The sequence below is a fragment of the Zalophus californianus genome, chromosome 2 (genome assembly GCF_009762305.2).
Source record: "Zalophus californianus isolate mZalCal1 chromosome 2, mZalCal1.pri.v2, whole genome shotgun sequence".
Classification (NCBI taxonomy): Eukaryota; Metazoa; Chordata; class Mammalia; order Carnivora; family Otariidae; genus Zalophus; species Zalophus californianus.
The window spans coordinates 67,492,002-67,507,471 of record NC_045596.1 but is presented as its reverse complement, the minus strand read 5'-3'; the positions used below and the strand labels follow the sequence as shown (position 1 = coordinate 67,507,471).

General features: G+C 39.6%; 1 pseudogene; it reads left to right on the top strand.

Moving 5' to 3' along the window:
• The first annotated feature begins 263 nt into the window (after nucleotides 1-263).
• On the top strand, nucleotides 264-1,645 carry LOC113925023 (annotated as a pseudogene).
• The last annotated feature ends 13,825 nt before the right edge of the window (nucleotides 1,646-15,470 follow it).

Genomic DNA, 15,470 nt, shown 5'->3' with positions numbered 1-15,470 from the left:
CGTAGTCACCATTTCTGGTGTTCTTCATTCCTTTATGTAGATCCAGCTTTCCATCTGGTATCATTTTGTTCTGCTTAAACAACTTCTATGTAACATCATATTATACTGCAAGTTTATTGATGGTTCATTCTTTTAAGTTTTTTTCTTAATCTCCAAAGGGGTATTTATCTCACATTTGTTTTTAAAATACAATCTGCTTTTTCACAACAGATTTGCCACCAGAACACAGGTGTCATGAAAACAACTGCTAAACCTAAACCAAAATGGGAAAGGAAAAGACTTACATCAACATCATCGTCACTGGACACGTAGATTAAGGCAAGTCTACCACCACTGGTCATCTGATCTACAAATGTGGTGAGATTGACAAAAGAACTATCGAAAAATTTGAGAAGGAGGCTCCTGAGATGAGAAAGGGATCCTTCAAGTATGCCTGGGTCTGGGATAAACTGAAAGCTGAACATGAACGTGGTATCACCATTGATACCTCCCTGTGGAAATTCAAGACCAGCAAGAATTATGTGACCATCACTGACGCCCCAAGACACAGAGACTTTATCAAAAACATGATTCCAGGCACATCTCAGGCTGACTGTGCTGTCCTGATTGCTGCTGCTGGTGTTGGTGAATTTGAAGCAGGTCTCTCCAAGAATGGACACACCTATAAGCATGCCTTTCTGGCTTACACACTGGGTGTAAAACAACTAATTGTTGGTGTTAACAAGATGGGTTCCACTGAGCCACCCTACAGCCAGAAGAGATACAAGGAAATCGTAAAGGAAGTCAGCACCTACATTAAGAAAACTGGCTACAACCTGACACAGTAGGATTTGTGCCAATTTCTGGTTGGAATGCTGACAATATGCTGGAGCCAAGTGCTAACATGCCTTGGTTCAAGGAATGGAAAGTCACCCGTGGAAGATGGGAATGCCAGTGGAACCACACTGCTTGAAGCTCTGGATTGCATCCTGCCACCAACTCATCCAACTGACAAGCCCTTGTGTCTGCCTCTCCAGAACATCTACAAAATTGGTGGTATGGATACTGTCCCTGTGGGCCGAGTGGAGACTGGTGTTCTTAAACCGGGTATGGTGGTCCCCTTTGCTCCAGTCAATGTTACAACTGAAGTGACGTCTGTTGAAATACACCATGAAGCTTTGAGTGAAGCTCCTCCTGTAGATAATGTGTGCTTCAATGTCAAGAACGTATCTGTCAAAGATGTTCTTCATGGCAATGTGGCTGGTGACAGCAAAAATGACCCACCCATGGAAGCAGCTGGCTTCACAGCTCAGGTGATTATCCTGAACCCTCCAGGCCAAATCATGCTAAATATGTATCTGTGTGGGATTGTCACACAGCTCACATTGCTTACAAGTTTGCTGAGCTGAAGGAATAGATCGTCGTTCTGGAAAAAAGCAGGAAGATGGTCCCAAGTACTTGAAATCTGGTGATGCTGCCATCATTGATACGGTTGCTGGCAAGTCTATGTGTTGAGAGCTTCTCTGACTATCCTCCACTGGGCCGTTTTGCTGTTCGTGACATGAGACAGACGGTTGCTGTGGGTGTCATCAAAGCAGTGGACAAGAAGGCAGCTGGAGCTGGCAAGGTCACCAAGTCTGCCCAGGAAGCTCAGGGGGCTAAATGAATATTATCCCCAATACCTGCCACCCCAGTCTTAATCAGTGGTGGAAGAACGGTCTCAGAACTGTTTGTATCAATTGGCCATTTAAGTTTAATAATAAAAGACTGGTTAATGATAACAATGCATCATAAAACCTTCAGAAGAAAAGGAGAACGTTTTGTGGATCATTTGTTTTTTTGTGTGTGTGTGGCAGTTTTAAGTTATTACTTTTTAAAAATCAGTACTTTTTAATGGAAACAACTTGACCAAAAATCTGTCAAAGAATCTTGAGACCATTAAAACAAAAGTTTAATGAGAATAAATAAATTAAAAAATAAATAAATATAAAATAAAATCCTCGTTGCATAGTTCAAATATACACAGATTTTTTTAATTACCACTATTTAGCTACATAACACTACCCTCCCAAAGAAAAAAAAATGGCTTAAATTTCAGTTTTCATGGCATATGAACCATGAATAACTGCATAAAGTACAAACGTTGCTAATAGCTTTTCACCCAATGAATTACTACGTAAATGACCATCATATGGTTTTTATCCTTTCCGTATTGATGTGATATATCACATTGATTGATTTGTGAATATTGAACCACCCTTGCTTCCAGGTATAATTCCCACTTGATCATGGTGAGTGATTTTCTTAATGTATTGTTGGATATGGTTTGCTAATATTTTGCTGAGGATTTTTGCATTTATGTTCATCAGAGATACTGGCCTGTAGCTCTTTTTTTGTAATGTCTTTATCTGGTTTTGGTATCATGGTAATGCTGGCCTCATAGAATGAGTTTGTAAGTTTTCCTTCCTCTTTTATTTTTTGGAATAGTTTGAAAAAAGTAGGTATTAACTCTTCTTTAAATGTTTGGTAGAATTTACCCATTAAAGTGTGTGGTCCTGGACGTTTGTTTGTCGGGAGTTTCTTGATTACTGATTCAATTTCATTGCAAGTAATTGGTCCATTCAAATATTCTATTTCTTCCTGCTTCAGTTTGGGAGGTTAGATGTTTCTAGGAATTTATCCATTTCTTCTAGGTTGTCCAATTCATTGGCATATAATTTTTCATAATAGTCTCTTATAATCCTTTGTATTTCTGTGGTGTCAATTATTTCTCTTCTTTCATTTCTGATTTTATTTATTTGAGTCCTCATTTTTTTACCCATGAGTCTGGCTAGACACTTGCCAACTCTGTTGATCTTTTCAAAGAACCAGCTCCTGGTTTCTTGATCTGTTCTATTGTTGTTTGTTTGTTTGTTTCTATTTCATGTATTTCTGTTCTAATCTTTATTATTTCCTTCCTTCTACTGGCTTTGGGTCTTTTTGCTTTTCTTTTTCTAGCTCCTTTAGGTATAAGGTTATACTGTTTATCTGAGATTTTTTTCTTGCTTCTTGAGGTAGGCCTGCATGGCTATAAACTTCCCTTTAAGAACAGCTTTTGCTGCATCCTAAATATTTTGGACCTTGTATTTTCATTTTCATTTGTTTCCATGTATTTTTTTATTTCCTCTTTGATTTCTTGGCTGACACATTCATTGTTTAGTAACATGTTCTTTAACTAACATGTTATTTAGTAACATGTTCTTTCCAGATTTTTTCTTATCATTGATTTCTAGTTTCATAGCATTGTAGTCAGAAAAGATGCATGGGGGCGCCTGGGTGGCTCAGTTGGTTAAGCGACTGCCTTCGGCTCAGGTCATGATCCTGGAGTCCCGGGATCGAGTCCCGCATCGGGCTCCCTGCTCAGCAGGGAGTCTGCTTCTCCCTCTGACCCTCTTCCCTCTCGTGCTCTCATCTCTCATTCTCTCTCAAATAAATAAATAAAATCTTTAAAAAAAAAAAAAAAAAGATGCATGGTATGACTTTGATCTTTCTGAAGTTGTTGAGACTTGTTTTGTGGCCTAATATGTGATCTATTCTGGAGAATGCTCCATGTGCACTTGAAAAGAATGTGTATTCTGCTGTTTTATATTCTGAATATATCTTAGATGATTCATCTGATCCAATGTAATTGGACCCATTGAAAGCCATTGTTTCCTTGTTTGTTTGGATTTATATCTGTTTGGATGATATATCCATTGATATAAGTGGGGTGTTAAAGTCCCCTACTATTATTGTATTGCTATCAATTCATTCCTTTATGTTTGTTATTAAATATTTTACAAACTTGGGTGCTCCCTTGTTGGGTGCATAAATATTTACAATTGTTGTATCTTCTGGTTGGATTCTTCCCTGTATGACTATATAGTGTCTTTCATTGTCTCTTATTACAGTCATTGTTTAAAGTCTATTTTGTCCTATGTAAGTCTTGCTACCCCAGCTTTCTTTTCACTTCCATTTGTGCAATAAATACTTTTCCATCCCTTCACTTTCAAACTGTTTGTGTCTTTAGGTCTGAAATGAGACTCTTGTAGGTAGCATATAGGTGAATCTTGCTTTTTTTTAATCCATTCATTCACCCTATGTCTTTTGATTGGAGTGTTTAGTCCATTTACATTCAGAGTAACTATATTGATAGTAATGTACTTATTGCCATTGTATTATTTGTTTTACTATTGTTCTTGTAGTTCTTCTTTGTTCCTTTCTTCTATTGTTCTCTTTCATGGTTTGGTGGATTTCTTTAGTGATATACTTGGATTCTTTTCTCTTTATTTTATTACTGGGTCTTGACTTGTGGTTACGATTTTGTATATAACATCTTCTGCATATAGCAGTCTATATTAAGTTGATGGTTGCCTAAGTTTGAACCCATTCTTTACTCCTCTTCCGCCCCATGTTTTAGGTGTATGGTGTCATACTTTACATCCTTTTATTTTGGGAATCTCTTGACTGATGTTTACACATAAAAGAATCCCAAGGAGGCTCCATGCTCAGGGCATGCAGTGTTAGCAAGGTTTATACACATCTGCTGTGGGAGGGGACCTGCAACCTCTCAGAACTCCCACCCAGGCCAGCCAGGTTGGAGGGGGCAGATCCACAGAAGCACACAGTGGCATGCATGCTGTTAGCAAGTTAGGTAAGACAGTGTTTGTGCCACAATCAGTTCCTGCAAATGTCCTTGTGTGTAGGCTGAGAGGTGGGAGGGGAAATGGTGCCCACCAGCAACTTTGTTCCTGGAGAAATCTCTAACAATCCCTGCCCCTCCAGTGCATACTCTGAGATTATTAAATCTCTCTCTTGTATACCACAGGCATTTTTCAAACTGTTGTTTCTATGCTCTGTCTCTGTGGGGCTGTTTGCTGTGCTGTCTCTTTAAGGGCAGGGGCTCAGTTTCCTCTCACCTTCCTGGCTCTCCCAAAGCCAAACCTGCTGATTTTTAAAGTTCCAGGTGTTAAGCCCTGCTGATTGTAAGAACTCATGAAATTACACCCCTCTGTGGGTTTTTTTGTTTCTTTGTTTTGTTTTTTTAACACCCCTCTGGTTTTTAAAGCCAAATGTTATAGGGATTCAACTTTCCTGTGGGGGGTCCCTGTGCCTGGGATGCCTGATGTGAGGGTCTGTTCCTCTCCCCTCTCTGAGCCCACAGCGTCCCTCCCTCCCTCAGACAGTTACATGGGTCCATTTAGCTCCCCACTGCATCTCTTCCCTCTTCAATGTGGCCTCTTCTCTACATTAACTGTGGAAAGTCTGTTCTGCCAATCTTTGGGTCATTTTCTGGGTTATTTACACTGATGTGCATATTATCTAGTTGCATCCATGAGATGAGGTAAGCTTAGGATGCCCTTATACCACCATCTTCTCTAGAAGTCCCATTTTGGCAAAATTCTTAAAGGTCATGGAACAACAGTAATTTTTCCCATTGATTAAGATTGCTTTACACAATTTCATTTTGCATGGTCTTTTTTATAGTCTCACCTGACTGTGCAAAGCAAAGACTACCTATACATTTTCACCAGGTATAAAATTCTAGGTTGACAGGGTTTGGCTTTTTTTTTTTCTTCTTTCATTACTTTAAAATGTTGTTTCACTACCTTCTAGCTTGCATTGGGTCTAACAAGAAATCTGTCATGCTTATTTTTGTTTCTGTGTACATTATGTTTCTCTGGCTGCTTTTAAGATTTGTTCTTTTTCACTGGTTTTACAGAATTTGCTTATGATAGCCTCTGGTGTCATTTTCTTCATGTTTTTTGTGCTCGAAGTTTACTGAGTTTGCTGGATTTGTGAGCTAATGATTTTCATCATCATTTTTGACAATTATTTTTTTTCAAGTATTTGTCCTGTTCCCCTCTCCTTTGGGGACTCCTATTTCATGTACATTTAGCTGCCTGAAATTGTTGTAGATCTCACCGGTGTTAATTTTTTTTTTCGTTTTTCTTTCTGTGTCTCATTTGGAAAGTTGATTACTCTGTATCCAAATTCACTACTCTTTTCTTTTACAGTATCCAATCTGCTATTAATCTCATCCAGTGTCTGTTTCATCTTAGGCATTATAGTTTCCTTTGACTTGGATTTTTTCTTTTTTTTCCTTGTGTCTACCTAACAGGCTCAGTCTTCTCATTAGCTTCTTAAACACACCGAATACCATCACGATAACTGTTTTAAAACCTTTCGTACTAATTCTATCATCTAGGCATTTCTGGTTCAGTTTTAATTGATTAATTTTTCTTATTACTGGATTAGAGTAGCATTGGCTCTAAGTCCAATTTTTTTCTCTGCTGAAGCAAAACCCTTCTTAGTGCTCTACCCACGGACCAATGAATTATGAGGTTTTCTGCTCTGGCTATTGAGACCAGGTACTATTCCCAGTCCTGTGTGTGTTCTAGAATTTATTCCCTCTAACTCTTTGGGGTGGTTCTTTCCTCACCCTTGGTTAGTTTTTTATGCCAAGCAGTAATCAGTAATCAACGGCATACTCAACTGGGACCCCCTGCAGTTCTCTGCAGGGGCTTTGTGCTGCTCTCTCCTCTCCAGTAGTTGCATTGAAACTCTATCTCCCCAGACCCCCAGATCCCTTTCCTCAACCCCTTGTGAGTGATAGGCTCTGTCTGGGTCCACCTCCCCGGGAAAATGCTCCAGGCAAAGAGCTGAAACAATGGTAAGACTCACCTTATTTGTTTACTTTCTTAGAAATAATTTGCTTCACTGCTTAATATCCAATGTCTTCAGAACCATCTTGTTTCATATCTTTTGATATCAGCTTTTGGTTATTTCAGTTAAAAAGGTAAATTCAGGCTCCACTATGGCCAAAAAAGAAACTCAAAATACCCAAAATTTTTACCTGAATTTTCCTAACAATATCTCAGTTCTTTACTTCTTTTAGAGACAAATTCCTCTATCTTCGTCATTCATTTTTTAGTATATCTTTTTGTTAACTAAATAAAATTTAAAGTACTAGTTATATATACTATGCACAAAAGCCAAAATAAATACAAGCCCAAAATGTAAAAGAAACTAGTAGAAGACTAATCACAATGATGCATGTAAAAGATCTGAAGCATTAAAATGCCTTGCTTTAGACATCCCACATTCATTACCAGCATGTAGTTTATCATTTGATTGTTGGAGAAAAATTTATGCAACAATATTTGTAATGTTTCCCAAGCCTTTACAAATGACACATGCCAGATTCAAATATATGCATATTTCTGCACACCAACAGATTAACAGAAGATTCCATATGAGACAGTTACTCTAAGCCTGACACCTGGTCAGCCCACATAAGGTACAGAGCATTGTCCCAGTCCTCTAGGAACATACAGGGCCTGGCACATAGTAGGGAAACAATGAATCCCTTTTCAATGAATAAATGAATGCAGGGATCAATGAACAAATCTATCAAGATGGGAAGACCATGCTATGCCAGTTTTAGATGAGGAGTAGTCTCAGGAGAAGGCAATTCACTCAACCCATAAGAAAGGAAATGATATTTAAAAAAAAATAAGAACTCAGAGACAGAAAGTGGAATGACAGTTTTCAGTTGTGGGGGTGGTGGAGGAGTGGAAAGAGGAATTACTGTTTAGTTGGTACAGCTTCAGTTTTGCAAGACTTAAAATATTCTGTAGATGGATGGTAGCGCTCATAACCCAACAATGTGTATACACTTAATGCCACTGAAATGTACTCTTAAAAAATGGTTAAGATAGCAAATTTTATCTTATGTGTATTTTACAATTAAAATTTTTAAATAAATACATAAAATCATCAAAGCTGAGTAATTTTTTTTTTTTTTTTTAATACATAGAACTAACTAGGTATAGAGAAAGAAAAAAACCTTTCCCTCTGCTCATCTGAGGTTCCCCAGCTGGGGCCCTATATATTAGACGGGCCAATGACAGGTTAGCAAGAGAACAACAAACAGAAGTTTATTAACATGTGCACTATGCATGTACACATGGGAGCACCCAGCAATGAGTAACTCAAAGAAGTGATTAGAATTGGAGCTTATGGGGCACCTGGCTGGCTCAGTCGGTTAAGTGTCCGACTCTTGATCTCAGCTCAGGTCTTGACCTCAGGGTCATGAGTTCAAGCCCTGAATTGGGCTCCATGTTAAAATAATAATAATAATAATAAATGATTAATTAAACTGAAAAAAGAATTAGTGTTTATATGCCATCTTAGGCTAACCAAAGAGAAACAGGTTTGGGGGTTCTAGGCAGGGCAAGGTGACCAGGAAAATTATGATAACAAGGATCATCTGATAAGGTTTGTTATGCAGATTCAAGTCAGTGCCTTCTCCATTGATAAGAGTTTATAGGAGTCCTCTTCCTGGTACTGGAGAGGGAGACACCTCTACAAATGGAAATTTCCTTTACAAAAAGAAAACAGATGTCCTGTTTTTAGAGCTTTCACTGTATCCTCTGGTTTTCAATATCTTTTCACTCAAAATAGTCCATATGCCTCCAAAGAGGCATATTTTGGGGTGGCAAATTCTTGTATCCTTAACACTATTAGCATATAGGCTCCACATATCAAGAGTGTTTTTTTCCTTATTTATAATTTAAATTTTACACTAGGAAAACAACATGTGTTAGTTTTTGGCTTAACAATAAACTAGCCTGTTGATGTTACTATCAAACTTTATCTGTAGCAGCCACCTATCTACTCTCTTCACCTTAACATCCCCAAATTACAGTTTGGGAAAAGTAAGAACTCTAAGTTTACACGTTGATTTACAACAATATCCATCTATGCCGTCTGGACTACAAGTGACTCCCTTTTACACGCCAAACATGAGTTGAGTGCTTACCACGTGCCAAACTTTGAGACAGGCATTCACCCTTCTTGTCTACTTTAATCCTCCCAGCAACAGTTTGTAGAGTAATATTATCTCAGGTGAGGAAACAGAGTTATAAAGATTTTCTATAAAACTTGCCATATATTATGCAGCTTAAATAGAGAAGTCGGGATTTAAATTAAATTAAATTTCCTTACTACTTACAACCCACTAACAAGTCCCTGAAACAGGCAGAGTGACATTCCTCTGGGAACTCAGCTTCCTCGGTGTTAATGCTTTGCTAAGGGCAAAACGCAATCTTAGCTTAACATCATCCTGGCCCTCCCCCCGACCAGGATCCTGTAAGACTACTTTTAACACGTAAAAATTCCTTTGGAAACTTCCATTTATCTCTACCCCCTAAAATATATGTTAGCAATCATCCTCCAAGCATATGACCCACCGATATACAACTGAAGGGTCTCTCATGACTGAGTTTTTACGAGACTGTAATAAATGATGTTTTCCTAACAATAGTTGGCCCCCTCAAGGTCCTGGAAACTTTGCTTCCAAAATTCGTTAGAGACAGGCCATCTCTAGCCCCGTCCCAACTTGAAAGTGTATAATCAGCCACTCCTCATGACCCCAGTGCAGCTCCTTCTGCCCACGGGCCCTGTCCCCATGCTTTAATAAAACACCACCTTTTTGCACTTGAAGACGTCTCAAGAATTCTTTCTTGGCCATCAGGTCTGAACCCCACAACTTCAAATCACATCACAAAACACAAGGTGAAACATCCACATCCAGGGTCTTTAAGTCAGCATTCCTGAAGTCATACTTGGACCACACGTGTATCCAAAAAAAGGGGGGAGGGGGAGGCAATAAATTAGAAAATTTATTTCTACCTGTCTAACATAACTACTTCACAAGGCAACTTAGCATATTATGGCTCAAGCAGCTTTACATCCTTCCCCAAAGACCCCTTATTACAGGTAAATGCCTAGTAACAACCCACTGAACTAGAGCTCTTGGAGGAAACAGCTCTCCAAGACACCAGAAGTAGAGACACAGATGTTCTTTATAAAGGGAATTTGACACTGCTCTCTCCCCACCCTGACCTCAAACGAGGATGCAGCTTTGTTGATTCTGGATGGGCCAACAACTAGGAGAGCCCAATATGTTCATAAATATTCTTTATGTTTAATTTATAGATAACTTGTGAAGTTCTTCTGTAATAAAAGATCAGTATTATAGAAAGAATTGAATTTTTCCTATCAAAAGCGATCTGAGCAAGCAGTATCTCAGGCAGCATTCTTCCTTCGATGAGGGACATGGTTTCTGGGAAAAACCATTGCAAGACATGCCTCATCTGCTTCTACCCTGTGTGATCACCTTGCTTCTAATAAGATTTCATTTCCTTGGCTAATTAAAGGACCAGTTAATAAAAATATGCCAAGTCTATAATTTTTTTAAATGTGACCCTTATAAATAAAACAAAAAGTAAAGAAATTAAAATTTTAAAAAGCCAGCCCACTATGATACTCTGTTTTCAGGACTTCTAGCATTGGGAGCTCAGAACCAAGTAGAACTAGGCAGAGAGAAGAGCAGCCAGGGAGGGCTGCCTGGGCTGGGAGTTGGCACAGAGAGATGCTAGAAGGGTGAGAATCTAATCTCTAGTTAGATCTTGTCCCCACGTCTTCCACAGAGGGGCTCACAGTATTGCCAAGGGTGGCCTGGCCCTGGACCTAACCAAGTGGGAAGAAGCAGTCAGAGAGATGGAAGAGAATGTCACGAGAGCTGAGAGCAACAAAATGCAAGTTTGGGCAAAGACCTGCTCAAAATACCAAGCTAAAAAAAAATATCCACAAGGGGCGCCTGGGTGGCTCAGTCAGTTAAACGTCTGCCCTCAGCTCAGGTCATGATCCCAGGGTCCTGGGATGGAGCCCCACATCCGGCTCCCTGGCTCAGCAGGGAGTCTCCCTCTCCCTCTGCCTCACCCCCCACTCTTGTACTCCCAAGCACTCTCTCTCTCTCTGTCTCTCTCAAATAAAGAAGTAAAATCTTGAAAAAAAAAAAGATTGTTTTAAAAATATATATATATCCACAGGAAAGGCAAAGGGGATATCTCCTCATTTCCTCATCCTGCGAGACCAACACTCTTTCTTAAAAAAATAATCAATGGTCTGAGTGTGAAAAAAACACTGACTACCAGCTCCCAGATAGTCAACATAAAGTCATTAAGTTCCTAAACATTACTGCAGGCAGGCAATTACAAATGAATCACTGACCCTGGTCCAGTGCAGGTATAAGCAGGAATCTCAATATCTAGTTAGAATTTTGGCCAAATCATTTTCTATAAGTGGACGATCTGGTTAGGCAGTATTCACCAATTTACTCGGGGGAGAAATGTTTCTTCTTGGTGGTAACCACGGGATTAACCAGATGGTACACTTGAATCTATAATAGTTTCATGCTTGTACATGAGAATATTCTATGGCCATCCTTAAAAATTTTTAATTTTAATTTAATTCAGTTAAAAAATTAAACTCTGATTCTTTCCTATTAGTTTTTGGAGTAATTTAAATGTAACATAGATGTATTAGTAAGGTCTTGGTACAAAGCCAATGGCATGCTCCTAAGATATGACTTAAAGAGAGTTTTTGAAGTTGTGAAGAGAGCTAAAGGAATCCACAAAAGATGATGAAGCCTCCCAGATATTAACAATCAACTCCATTACGTCCCTCAAGTCTAAAAGGCAAGAGGAGGGAAAAGTGTTTCTAGAGCCTGGAGAAACCTGGAGCCCTGACACAAGGGTCAACTGACAAGCCCTGCTTGTCAATATTAATACTATTAACAATAGCTAATACTAATCAAGGTATTACTACATGGCATCCACTGTTATAAGCATCCAGCATGCATGTTCTCATTCAATCCTCAAATGAGCCCTATGGGATGCATACTATTTCTATCCCCACTTTGCAGAGAGATCAAATAATGTGCCCACTCACACAGTTTATATGAAGCTGAATCCAAACGTAAATCCAGGCAGCCTGAAAGCAGAGGACACACTATCAATGAACAAACGAATGAAAGAAAGAAAAAGATTTGTGTAATTAGAATTAAATGACAATGTAATCCTTAGAGTGAATCAAAAATCAAGGAATTTGCTCCAGACTCCACTCTCTGATTTGGTTGGTTTCCTTTAGGCATAGAGATGTCTTTAATTATGTAAAACCTATTTAAGAAACTGTTTTCTGATTCATCCCATGAGGGAAAAAAAAAAAAGGCACACACAGACACACATACACACACAATATCTTTGCATCTTGAAATTATTGAATATTTTGCCTTTTCAAAGTTGCTTGTTTTTCTGTGTTTTTCTGCAGGGATTTATGCCTCACTGGACCAGAGGCAGCCAGTTGGCATTCAGCCCCAGCTAGGTCTTGTCATTCACTACACCCTGCCTGTATCCAAGCCTTAAGTTATAATATTGTTTCAGGACAGACTTTCCATACAGGATGGAAAGCTATGTCTCTTAGAAAATGCTAGATTGTATTCACTTCCAACTTCTCACCACCCTCAACTCTCATTCCAAATACCATTTTATTTTTCAGCAGGGAAATCTGTATATTCTTCTGACTTGTATTGTTTGTTAGAAACAGATAATAACCCAGTTTTGGTAAATTCATCACTGAACATGTTCTGTCAAATTTACAGCCAAATACCTTTTTTTTTTTACTTTTTGCAGAAATATTATTTCATACGGGAAAGTGCACAAAAGTTTGGAGCTCAGCTAATTATCAAAAATGAATATATCTCTATAGCCCCTACCCAGGTCAAGAAATTGAAAATAAGCAACATTTCAGAATCCCTCTTGTGCGTCCTCCTAATCATTGACCACCCTATCTCTAAAAGTAACCACCGCCTTAACTTCCAATGCCAGGGATGAGTTTTACCTGTTTGGGGACTTCAAAAAATGAAGCCATGTAATATGTACTCTTTCATGCCTGGAATGACCCATGTTGCCACACAAGGTTAAAGTTTATTTTCATTACTGTATAATATTCCATGGCATGAATATGTTGCCATTTATGTAAATATTCTACTGTTGATAGATATTTGTAAATTGTAATACATGACTGACAAAGGTCTTGTATATAAAATATGTAGGGGGGGCGGAGCAAGATGGCGGAGACAATAGGAGACCTAGATTTCGTCTGGTCTCAGGAATTCAGCTGAATAGGGATCAAACCATTCTGAACACCTACGAACTCAACAGGAGATCGAAGATAAGAAGAGTAACAACACTGAACAGAAAAGCGACCACTTTCTGGAAGGTAGGACCTGCGGAGCAGTGAATCCGAGGCGATATTCGGGAGGATAGACGGCGGGGGAGGGGGCCTCCGTCAGCCGCTTCTGGCAAGTGATAGAGCCACGGAGCACAAAATCGGAACTTTTAGAAGTCTGCTCCGCTGAGGGACGTCACTGCAGTGGCTAAGCGGGTGGTGGAACCCTCGCGGGACAGTGTGGTCTCAGGACCCTCGGGGTCACAGTGACCGGGGGAGCCTGAGTGCGCCAGAGCTCCCAGGTATCAGAGCGGGGAAGCCGGCTGCAGAGACGGAGCCAAGGCGCGGGCTCTCAGCTCGGGGTTGCCATAAACTGTGATCCGCAGCCCAGTCGGGCCACTGCTCCTCCAGCAGGGACCCAACAAGCAGCAGAGCCGGGGAGACACCCCTTCCTTCCCTGGGAGGAGCGGCGTGGGAACGCACTGCAGGGATCTGCTGGGTTTGGAGACTCCACACGGGGTCGGGTGCCAGAGATAACAACGCTGTCACAGGTCGGGGGAGCACGGAGTGTGGCCGGAGACCGGGGAGACGGGAGTGACTGCTTTTCTCTGGGGGCGCACTGAGGAGCGGGGCCGCGAGTTCTCAGCTCCTCCGGGCGGATATTGGGAGGCCACCATTTTCACCCTGGTCCTCCAAAGCTGTACCAAGAGCTTGCAGGGAACAAAAGCTCCTGAAAGCAAACCAGAGCAGCTTGCTTAGCCTGGACACACAAGGGCGGGGGAATTCAGCCTCCGGCAAAGACATTTGGGAACCACGGCAACAGGCCCCTCCCCCAGAAGATCAGCAGGAACAGCCAGCAAGCCAAGACCAAGTTTACCGATCAAGGAGAACGGGAGAACTCCAGCGCTAGGGGAATACTGCACATAGAATTCATGGCTTTTTTACCATAATTCATTAGTTTTTCAAAGTTAATTTTTTTAACTGTTTTTTTTTGAATTTTTCTTTTTCCCTTTTTCAAACAACGTCTTATCAATCCCTTTTTTAAAAAAAAACATTTTTTATTTTTCATTTTTAGAGTCATATTTTTATCCCTTCATAGTAGTTACCCTTATTTTTGGCATATATATATAAGTTGTTCTCTCTTTAAAATTTTGAGATACAATTTCTTCTAACAGATCAAAATATACCCTAAATCACTAGTGTATGTCTTTGTTCTATTCTCCTGCCTGATCACATTCTCTCCCGTTTTTTTCTTTTTTTCCTTTTTTTTCTTTTTAAATCTTCTTCGTTCTTTTTAAAAACAACTTCTTATCTTATCAATTCCTTTTATAAAATCTTTTATAATTTTCATCTTTACAGTCATCTGCCATCCCTTCATTGTATCAACCCTTATTTTGTACATATATAAATTTTAGCAGGCACTTTCTTCTAACAGACCAAAATACGCCCAAAATCTAGTGTGTGACACTGATCTATGCACTAGCCTGATCATATTTGTTCATACTGTTTTTTTGTTTTGTTTTGTTCTGTTTTTGTTTGTTTTTATCTTTTTCTTTTTCCTTTTTTTTTTTTTCTCTTCTTTCTTTCCCTTTCTTGTCCCCCAGTTTCAGGTCTTTTCTGATTTGTATACAGTATATTTGCTGGAGACGTTGTTAACCTGTTAGCATTCTGTTCTCTCATTCATCTGTTCTCCTCTGGACAAAATGACAAGACGAAAAAAATCACCTCAACAGAAAGAACAAGAGGTAGTACCGTCTGCCAGGGACCTACTCAATAGTAGGTCCTGACATTAGTATGATGTTGGACCTAGAGTTCAGAATCATGACTTTAAAGATACTAGCTGGGCTTGAAAAAAGTATGGAAGTTATTAGAGAAACCCTTTCTGGAGAAATAAAAGAACTAAAATCTAACCAAGTTGAAATCAAAAAGGCTATTAATGAGGTGCAATCAAAATTGGGGGCACTAACTGCTAGGACAAATGAGGCAGAAGAAAGAATCAGCGATATAGAAGACCAAATGATGGAAAATAAAGAGGCTGAGAAAAAGAGAGATAAAAAACTACAGGATCACGAGGGCAGAATTCGAGAGATAAGCGATACGATAAGACGAAACAACATTAGAATAATTGGGATCCCAGAAGAAGAAGAAAGAGAGAGAGGGGCAGAAGGTATATTGGAGCAAATAATAGCAGAGAACTTCCCTAATGTGGCGAAGGAAACAGGCATCAAAATCCAGGAGGCACAGAGAACCCCTCTCAAAATCAATAAAAATAGGTCAACACCCCGACATCTAATAGTAAAACTTAGGAGTCTCAGAGACAAAGAGAAAATCCTGAAAGCAGCTCGGGAGACGAGATATGTAACCTAAAATGGTAGAAACATTAGATTGGCAACAGA